Source organism: Sander vitreus, chromosome 20, assembly GCF_031162955.1.
Source record: "Sander vitreus isolate 19-12246 chromosome 20, sanVit1, whole genome shotgun sequence".
NCBI lineage: Eukaryota > Metazoa > Chordata > Actinopteri > Perciformes > Percidae > Sander > Sander vitreus.
The window spans coordinates 9980827-9990491 of record NC_135874.1 but is presented as its reverse complement, the minus strand read 5'-3'; positions in this window follow the sequence as shown (position 1 = coordinate 9990491).

Sequence of the window (9665 nt, the reverse complement as noted above, 5' to 3'; positions counted from 1 at the left end):
TTCTTTAATGTTGCCGACTGTTGTTTAGTACCCTTCTTTTTTTTTACTTTCTTAAAAAGTATCGGTTAAGACACCGGGCAAAGATTATGTATGCCATATATTTAAAATGTATGCTACCATATATTAAAAATATATTCTACCATATATTAAACACATATTTGTACATATAGTTCATGTCTGTTTCCATATAAGTTTACATATATTTAAAATATATTCTACCATATATTAAACACATAGCTGTACATATGTTTCCACATAATTTTACATATATTTAAAATGTATTCTGCCATATATTTAAAATATATTCTACCATATATTAAACATAGATGTGAAACTATATATTTACATATATTACCAATACGTTTTCCCATATAAATGGGAATACATTATGGTGGATATTTATAAATATAAATTAGCATATATTTTGGAATATATAAACACATATTATATATTCATGTTCAATATCTAGCAATATATTGAAAGCGGCAATCATTTGTATATTTTGCAATATATTGCAATATATTACATGAATATGTAATATATTGTATAATATATGTATCATCAATATATTATTCCATGTTTTTTCAATATATAATATATTGTAAAATGTAATGGAAAATAATATATTGCAATATATTACAATATATTTCAAGTAATATATTGGTAAATATATTTTCCTTTCGTAAGGGGTAGGCTACTCACCTGTCTGAACGTCACTCTGTGAGTCTTGTGAACCGAAAAGTCCTCAATGTGCTATAGGAGGTTCAACTTCTCTGCTCGTTCATTTTCAAAGCAGAATATGTCCAGTCCACTCAGCCTCTCTGTCCCACTAAAACCAGTCCACCAGAGACTATGCAGTCCAGCTAGCCTGTCCCACTGCGCTCATTAAAGGCTGAATAAGGCTCTGCAGTGACATCAAGTATTATTGTCAAAAACAGTAGAAAGTCCTCACACACCTCACTGAAGGTAAAAGTTCCTGAGTGAAGCAGCAGTTACTGCTGAAGGATCCACCATTTAGCATGTTGGCATGTTAGCCAGACCCAGCATGCACCTGGTTCATGCAGCATTGGAGGTGTGTTTGATTTGGATCACTTATTAGCGTGCTGGCCGGGTGGTGCATGAGTGAAGGTAGATGCCGAGGTACAATAATGCTAACCATAACGCATAAGCAGAGGTGGAAAGTAATGAATTTCAATTAGGCTACTCACGTTACTGTAATTGAGTAGTTTTTTGTATGTACTTTTTGAAGTATTTTTTTTACAAATCTGTAATTTTACTGTTACTTAAAGGAACACGCCGACTTACTAGGACTTTAGCTTATTCACCGTATCCCCCAGAGTTAGATAAGTCCATACATACCCTTCTCATACTGGGAACTATATTCTCAGAAGGCGAAGCACTGCTACTTGGGGCGGAGTGATTAGCGCAACACCTGAAAAGCACCGTTGTTATGGTGCGTTCTATTATTTATCCGAGTCGGAGTTCCGACTAGGAAGACAGACGTTGCCTAGCAACACGCACCAACACGCCCCATTTCCTCGGATTTCCGAGCTCGGAACTCGGACAACCATGAGGACACCAAGGGGGTAAGCTTCTCCTCGGACCGCGAACCTCCTATGGCGCCATTTTGATGCTAATAAGCCATCACCTCCCGTTAGCATTCCGTTGACTGACATTCATTTTGGCGCCACTTTGACAGCGAATAACTTTACATCTGAAGCGTTTAAAGACTTTATTTGTCCATTGTTTATTTCTAAAAAAACACGACAATGTATAAAAGGCTCCGTTACCTTGTACCTCACGTTATGGCTCCATAGCAGACGTTTTTGTAAAAATAGGCTAACGATTGAGTCATAACCACGCGACTTACTGTCGCATAGTAGAGAAATTACCGTATAGTACAGGAGAAGCGCTCAGGCAGTTTCATCTCACATTAGCTGTTTAAGTGTAATTACTAATGTTAACTAGCATTTTAGTTAGCAATAATTAGCCTGTGCCTATGTTATCTCCTTACATATACCTACGCTTTCCGTCTCTGCAATATTCGGAATGATTGAGATTTCTCTTGGCACAGTTACCAGACAACTTTCAGACACATTTAGGTCGTCTCTCTCAGTTTGGAGGCTGCGCAGTATCGCTCAAAAGTGCTTCTAATGGCCTTTACTGGTCTCCGTCCAGAGCAACGGGATCTGTTGGTCCATTCTTATTTGTTGTCTATGGAGGACACCGAGCAAGAATTCCGATACGGATTCCAAGATGGCAGCGCCATGTGTGACTTGTAGTATGAATTTTTGTCATTGGTTTTGGACCGCTTTGGCTGTTTAAATGAAGATTTTAATCACTCATATTACTGCAATACCTTACTGCGTCCGTTTCACTGCCTGTTGGTATGGGAATCGGTCTTGTTGTGAGTGCAATACTGAATGAAGCCTTGTTTGCTAATGTGGCTAGCGTTGCTAACTCGGCCAGTGCTACCATAGCAACAGCTTTCCGGGTGGCGTCCATGTTTTTTTCTCCGACTCAGACACGCAAAACATACCAGAACGCAAAAGTGTGGAAGTGACGTCATATCCGAGGTCCGAGTTGGTTCGTTGAGAATAATGGAACGCACCATTACTCTCTGCTCAGCAACCGCTTGATTACATTAGACTCGAGCGGTTGCGGTTACATTCGGTCTCGACATACTATTTACACACTCATACTGACCGACACTAGACTCACGCACTGGCCACGGTCACATTCGGTAGCCTGGTGCACGGTCTCCTCGTGACAGAACTACCATGTTTCTGGTCAGGGTACTAAAGTATAATCCGTTTTTCGTTTTAAACCAAAAACCAAAAAAACGAAGAAACGGGTTGATGTTTCGGTTTTGGTTTCAAACCAAAAACGGAAAAACAAAACTATGAACTCCGTTTTCTCGTTTTTCCAGTGTCCATACAAATTCAAAATTAACTGGAAAACTGCTCGTTTTTCAACTGTTGTTTTTTTTGTTATTCATGTTTCCGTTTTAACCCAAGAGCGAGAATACGGGCTCATTTTTATAATGTGCATAATCCTTGAAAATCTGATGGAACACAGGTCTCGTTTATGCCTGTGCCTGGATCTCCCAGCTCGTTAGATGTCCACTGCTCATACTAAGCCCTTGAAACAGTAGTTGGCCAATATTGGATAATAAAATATAATACATGATAGGTATTGTGTGGTTGAATTACAATAAGGAATGGTCAATGGTAAGCACTGTGGCCTCACAGCAAGAAGCTACTGGGTTGGAACCCTAGTAAGCAATATAAATATTTACTGCCATTGTATTGTTGGAGCAGCAGCAGATGGCACAGAATCATGCAAATGTTTAATGTTACAACCGAGATATCTCTCTCTCTCGCTCTCTCTCTCTCTCTCTCTCTCTCTCTCTCTCTCTCAGAACATACACTTTCACAAAGGCTGGTGCATGTTTATCATATATTGTATGGTGCTGTGGACTCAAGTGGCAAATCTGAATCAGCAAAGTGGCCTACTGTAATATTCTAGCAGTAAACCACAAGTGTGGTCCAGTCTGCAGGGCCTGAGGAGACCAGGATGAGAGAAGCAACATGGCAGCTTCCTCACTAATGGCACTTTTCCATTACGTGGTACCTGCTCGACTCTAGTACCACCTCCGTCGAGGTTCCAAGCGAGCTGAGCCGATACCAAAAGGTGACGTGAAAGCGACAGACCGGGGTATCCTGAACAAACCCGCCATTTTAAAATAGTTTAGCCAGCTGTGTTTTTTTTTTGCTGCCTCCAGCTTCATTTGAAACAAAATGTGTCTTTTGGCAACAACACACCTTCCACGTTCTGTGTGTGTGACGCGTTAGGTCACGGCAGTTTACTGCGGCACCGCTATGACGACCAGCCACGCTGAGGCGGTACTAAAATCTGCAATGGAAAACGGTCGCACAGTGAGACGAGCAGAGTCGAGGCGAGTGGAGACGAGGCAAGTCGAGCCGGTACCATGTAATGGAAAAACGCCATAATATGATGAGAGGTTTGCAATGTGGCCCAGTTGTATCTGCAAGAGTTCTTCATCACACTGAAAATGAATGGCAGTTAAGTTGGTCAACCATGTCACATGAATATTCTGCAGAGTTGCAATAAAAAGAAGCCTTTTCATTTAAGTGGTCAAGTGGTTTAGCCCTTGTGTTGTCTTATAAATTGGGTCATTATAAATATTATTGCCATAACACAATTGACCATTTCATAAAGCATGAAGTAATTTATCACTCAATTCTGGGTTACCTCTTTTATCCAACTTCATTCCACTCATTAGTTTTACACTTATTTTTTGCATTCATGGTCAACAGACCTCATTTACATGAATTATACCTAATTTCTAAGTAAAATGAGGATATTTATGATTAGTTGTTTTGGATTATAACAGACTGGTATATTCAATTCAATTTTATTTATAGTATCAAATCATAACAGGAGTTATCTCAGGACACTTTACAGATAGAGTAGGTCTAGACCACACTCTATAATTTACAAAGACCCAACAATTCCAGTGATTCCCCGAAGAGCATGCATGAATGCGTAAATGCGACAGTGGTGAGGTGTGAGTCCCTTTTACTAGGAAGAAACCTCGGACAGACCCAGGCTCTTGGTCGGCGTGTGTGTGTGTGTGTGTGTGTGTGTGTGTGTGTGTGTGTGTGTGTGTGTGTGTGTGTGTGTGTGTGTGTGTGTGTGTGTGTCTCTGTCTGTGTGTGCATGCACATACTTGTAAATATGCAAGTGTGTCCTGTGTGTTTATCTTCTGTAAAGCTCAATAGTGCCCTATTGCTCTACCAGGTCAATATGCTCTATAAAATTGAATAAAACACCCAAAATTGTATGAAAGTTGTGAATATTAATTTACTTGCGAAGAGCATGGAAGGGAACAATGCATGTTATTTTACTATTATTATAGTGTTAGATGCCTTTTTACTGGCTGGTGTAAGATTAGAGTAACTAGTCAATAACTGCCACACATAGGCTAATAATAGATGAATGTAGATTTCATGTGATTTTAAAATTATTATTAAATAATTAAATACTTTATATAACCCTAAATAGCTAACTTTAGCCTAATCTGACAAGCTACAGGCAAACAATGTTTTCAAAGTGCCTCGTTCTTCTGGCAGTTATTACAGCTCTCACCGTTTCAAGATTATTGTAATTGCAATTTTTATTATTTGTTCTCATCAATATTCAGGAATGTCTTCATTGCTGAAGTCCTGAATGGAAAGCTAGAGACCACCAAGATGGTTACAGTCCGCTTCTCAGAGTTTGAGGCTTGTGTGGCAACAATCACCAGTAAGGTGAAAAAGGCCATTGGACAGCAGGAGTCATTTATTTTGACAGATAGTCAGGGCAACGAAATAATTGACTCTGATGGAACTAGGGGTATGTTTTAAATCATTGCTGTGTAAATGATATTTTCTGCAGCCACATTAGGAACTTAAGTGCACAAACAGTTCACACATGTAACATCTGAATTAGGAAAAGTACACCTAAGCATTCTCATATTAAAGTACATTTTGCATTGATAGCTTTCTTGGGTGCTTCAAATCTGTTTATAGTGTCCTATTTTTAAAATTCATAACCCACATATAGGATATAAGTTATCAGAAATACTGCAAATATTTGGTTAAAACATAATAAAATGCCCTATTCTTTTCATTGCAGGGTCAGCATACTGGAAGCAAAATTCCAGGAAAGTATTTGCAGTAACTGAACCACAGATGGAACTGCAATAATTAACAATAAGTTTTACCTTTTTTTTCTCAAATATAATTAATGTAGGTGACTTACTCGGCGACGCAGCTCATTATACGGCTGGTGTACCTCTTTGAGAATTTTTCCCACTCAAGATTCTCCTGCCCTTACCCCCACTGATGACAGGTATCCTGTCATGAATTTGTCTGTTAAGACAAAAAATTTGAATTAATTTAAACAATAATTAAATTTGAAATGTAACTTTTTAAAATTGTAACAAAAATTAGTCTTGGATTAGAAACTATAAGCAAGTACCAAGCTGCAAACATTACACTGCTCCCTCAGGCTGTCTTTGTTGTGTGCAGGAGGTCTGGGATAGTAATTCAGGTCGGGATTTTGACTCCATCTCAGGCCACCCTATCCCAATAATTGTGTAGGGCAGGCTAACTGTATTTTTAATTCTACATGTCACAAAACACTCACTACAAAGGCTTAAGTATAACAGAATTGTCTATTCACCTATCAAACCCTAACCAATATTTTCAGTTTAGCCCACATTAATGTTTTAAAGACAATAGTCTATAACATTAATGTGTATCTTAGACTACTGTAGGTTCCTGTAGGTGTGCTTAAAGCTGAACATTTTAATTTCTGGTCAGATATTATCACCTATAGTACTGAAAAGAAAATTACATCTGAGTGAGTGAGAAAGAACAATATTTGTAAACGTTAATTATGTTAATTTTATTGTTCTAATGTGTAGATTTATTTTTTAAACTGTATTCACTCTTTTATAATTAATACTGTATTTATCTCCATATGATGTACGCTAAAAGTCATTGATCCCATTAACATTATGATAAACCCACTATAATAAGCTACATAATTGGTGTATGGCAAAGCTAGCCTACAATTTAAAGATTGGAAAACATTTAAATCAGTGTGATCACCCTGTTGCACCGAGTATTGCACTGATGTAATACCGCCACAGAGTACCGCGCTCGCCGTGTAAGGTTAACGTTAGCTTACACACTCTTATTAGATATGTTAACGTTACTTAATAGGCTACTTGGTTAACGTAACCATGGTGGGTACTTTCTTTCCTCGTCTTGTGAGCGCTTACCTTATCTATCGATGGCATGATTGCCGTTTCCAGTTCTGCATCTGACACGTCTTTTTCGTCTGAGCTGGTGTTGAACACAGAATCTTCTGACAGACATTTCCGAGCATCTCGGGACATCTATCTGATGTAGCACGGTGGAAATCTCGGCATGCGTTCTATCATCCTCAAAAAGCTGGCAAATTAAGTCGGAATATTTATCCAGTCCGGCCATGTCACTACTTCTTGTCTTGACCTCTTGTTTCTTTGGGGGACTCTGTAGAAGAAGTTGCAGTGCTTCGCCTTCTGAGAATATAGTTCCCAGTACGGTTAGAAGATGGCTGTGACCTTGTTATTTGTACACGCTGTGACTATACAAATCACAACATGTGAATAGGAAAATGTTGGCGTTATTTTGTCACTTATTGGGAGCAGTAGGCTAGATGGAGCTGGTTACCTCCAGGATTTGGGCTAATCTAGGCTAATGGTCAGACAGAGTTACAACACGCACGGAGATGAGAAGGGTATGTATGGACGTATCTAACTCTGGGGGATACGGTGAATAAGCTAAAGTTCTAATAAGTTGCCGTGTTTCTTTAAGTAGGCTATGTTTTGTTTGATGTTTTGTACTTTAACATTACTACATTTTAAATCGCATCCGTAACTGAGTAAAAAAAGTAAATAAAAAAGGTCTCTCGTTGTCTTGCACCATTGCTCTGTGCCCTTATCAAATCGCAAAAGACAAAATTGTGTGTAGAGTTTTGAAAACATGTTGTATGCCACCTGATGTGTTTTTTAGTGCCAGCAGTCAAGCAGAGAGTGGAAGAGAAGTGGCCGATAAGGAGACGTTGGCAAGAAAGAGGCACATTGTCAAGCAGCAACAATAAACTTGAAATCTTTATACAGGCTAAATAACACAGCCAAAGATGATGTTGATCATTGTTGCTGCACTAGAAATAATGCACTGGAACATAATGCAGTGTAACTAAATACTCAGTGGGTTTCTGCTCAACTAACTGGCCAGATTGGCTATCAAAACAAAAAAGAGAGAAGCTCGGACCACAACACACACAGAGGAAGAGTGACTTCATTCTCTGCTCAGGATGTCATTAATCCATATCTTTACATAGAGTTGCTAGTTTGCTATTTGCATGACATGCTGCAGTGTTTGCACTGTGCATGATAACTTTGATAACTGTGCTATGTTTGTACAGTAGGCCTAATGGTAATGTTTTTCAATGTTGCATTCGTAACTGAGTAAAAAAAGTAAATAAAAAAAGGTCTCTCGTTTTGCACCATTGCTTTGTACCCTCATCAAATCGCAAAAGACTGCAATTTAATCAAATAAGTAGCCTATAATAAGAATAAATTAGATATTAAATAAGTGAAAACATTTTTTAAAAAAGTATATTTTCCCCCCCGCTGTTAAAATGTAACAAAGTAACTTTTACTCTGAGTACATTTTAAAGGAGCTACTTTTTACTTTTACTTGAGTAGATTTGTATACCGGTAATAGTACTTTTACTTAAGTAGAATATTTTTGTACTCTTTCCACCTCTGCGCATAAGGACGTAATCCTTAGGCTAGGCTAATTATATTGCATTGTTGTGCATTTTTTGTACTGTTCACACTAACTGCTAGCCACGGCTCGGATGCGACCGCTGTTCGCGCCTCCCATCCATCCCCTGACCATCAGCACATATGTCAGTGTCAGCTGAGAGTGCATATGGAAGTGTCTCCTCCTGCGGCCACAGACACACACCCAAAAGCTTCTTCTCTGCTGCAGCTGCTGATTCATCACATTTCTTTCGTTCCATTCTCAAACAGTTGGTCATGACTTTTTCAACTATTGTTTTTACTCTGTAAAGGATGAGACTTGAAATGTAGCAAAGTTCAGTACTTGTGATAAAAAGTTGGCTACCTACGTAAATTAATTAAGTAAAAAAAAAGCTACAGTAACAAGAGTAAATATAATGTCTTACTTCCACCCCTGGGTGAGCAGCCAGGTGCATCATTACAGTTTTTTACAACTGCTTACAAAATCTTTACATGCCACACAATTTTTGAAACCTCTCACTCAAAGAACCAAACTACACACCAAATCTCTGAAACCATAAGCTATTTCTCAGACTTTCACTCAGTTTTCAATTGCATTTTTAAAACTACACACAATTCTCTACTTAAGACACAAAATCTAACAGGAAGTGACTTGCTTTCCTTTTCCAAAACACAACCAATCAAAATGCTACACTTATTCACTAGGTCACACACATACACTCCTCACATGTGCAAACACAAATTGCTTAACTGATCATTAACCAACCACTGCTTTAGTATAGGCCTATAAATAGGTCAAAGGTCAAATTACTTGCTTTGAACAATGGATGGCAACAATAGAGCAAGGGGAGGAGGAGGGAGAGGCAGGTGACGAGGAGGACAACTTCAAAGAGAAAGAGTTGGAAGAAGAAGAGGAAGAGGGGAGTAGGAAGAGGATGAGGGCAGAGAAGAGAAGGAAGGAGTGATCAGAAATGAGGAAAGGTATACAGGTGCTGGTCATATAATTAGAATATCATGAAAAAGTTGATTTATTTCAGTAATTCCATTCAAAAAGTGAAACTTGTATAATGTATACATTTATTCCACACAGACTGATTTCAATACTGGTTCAATATTGAAGACACATGGTGCCACACTCTAATCAGCTAATTAACTCAAAACACCTGCAAAGGCCTTTAAATGGTCTCTCAGTCTAGTTCTGTAGGCTACACAATCATGGGGAAGACTGCTGACTTGACAGCTGTCCAAAAGACGACCATTGACACCTTGCACAAGGAGG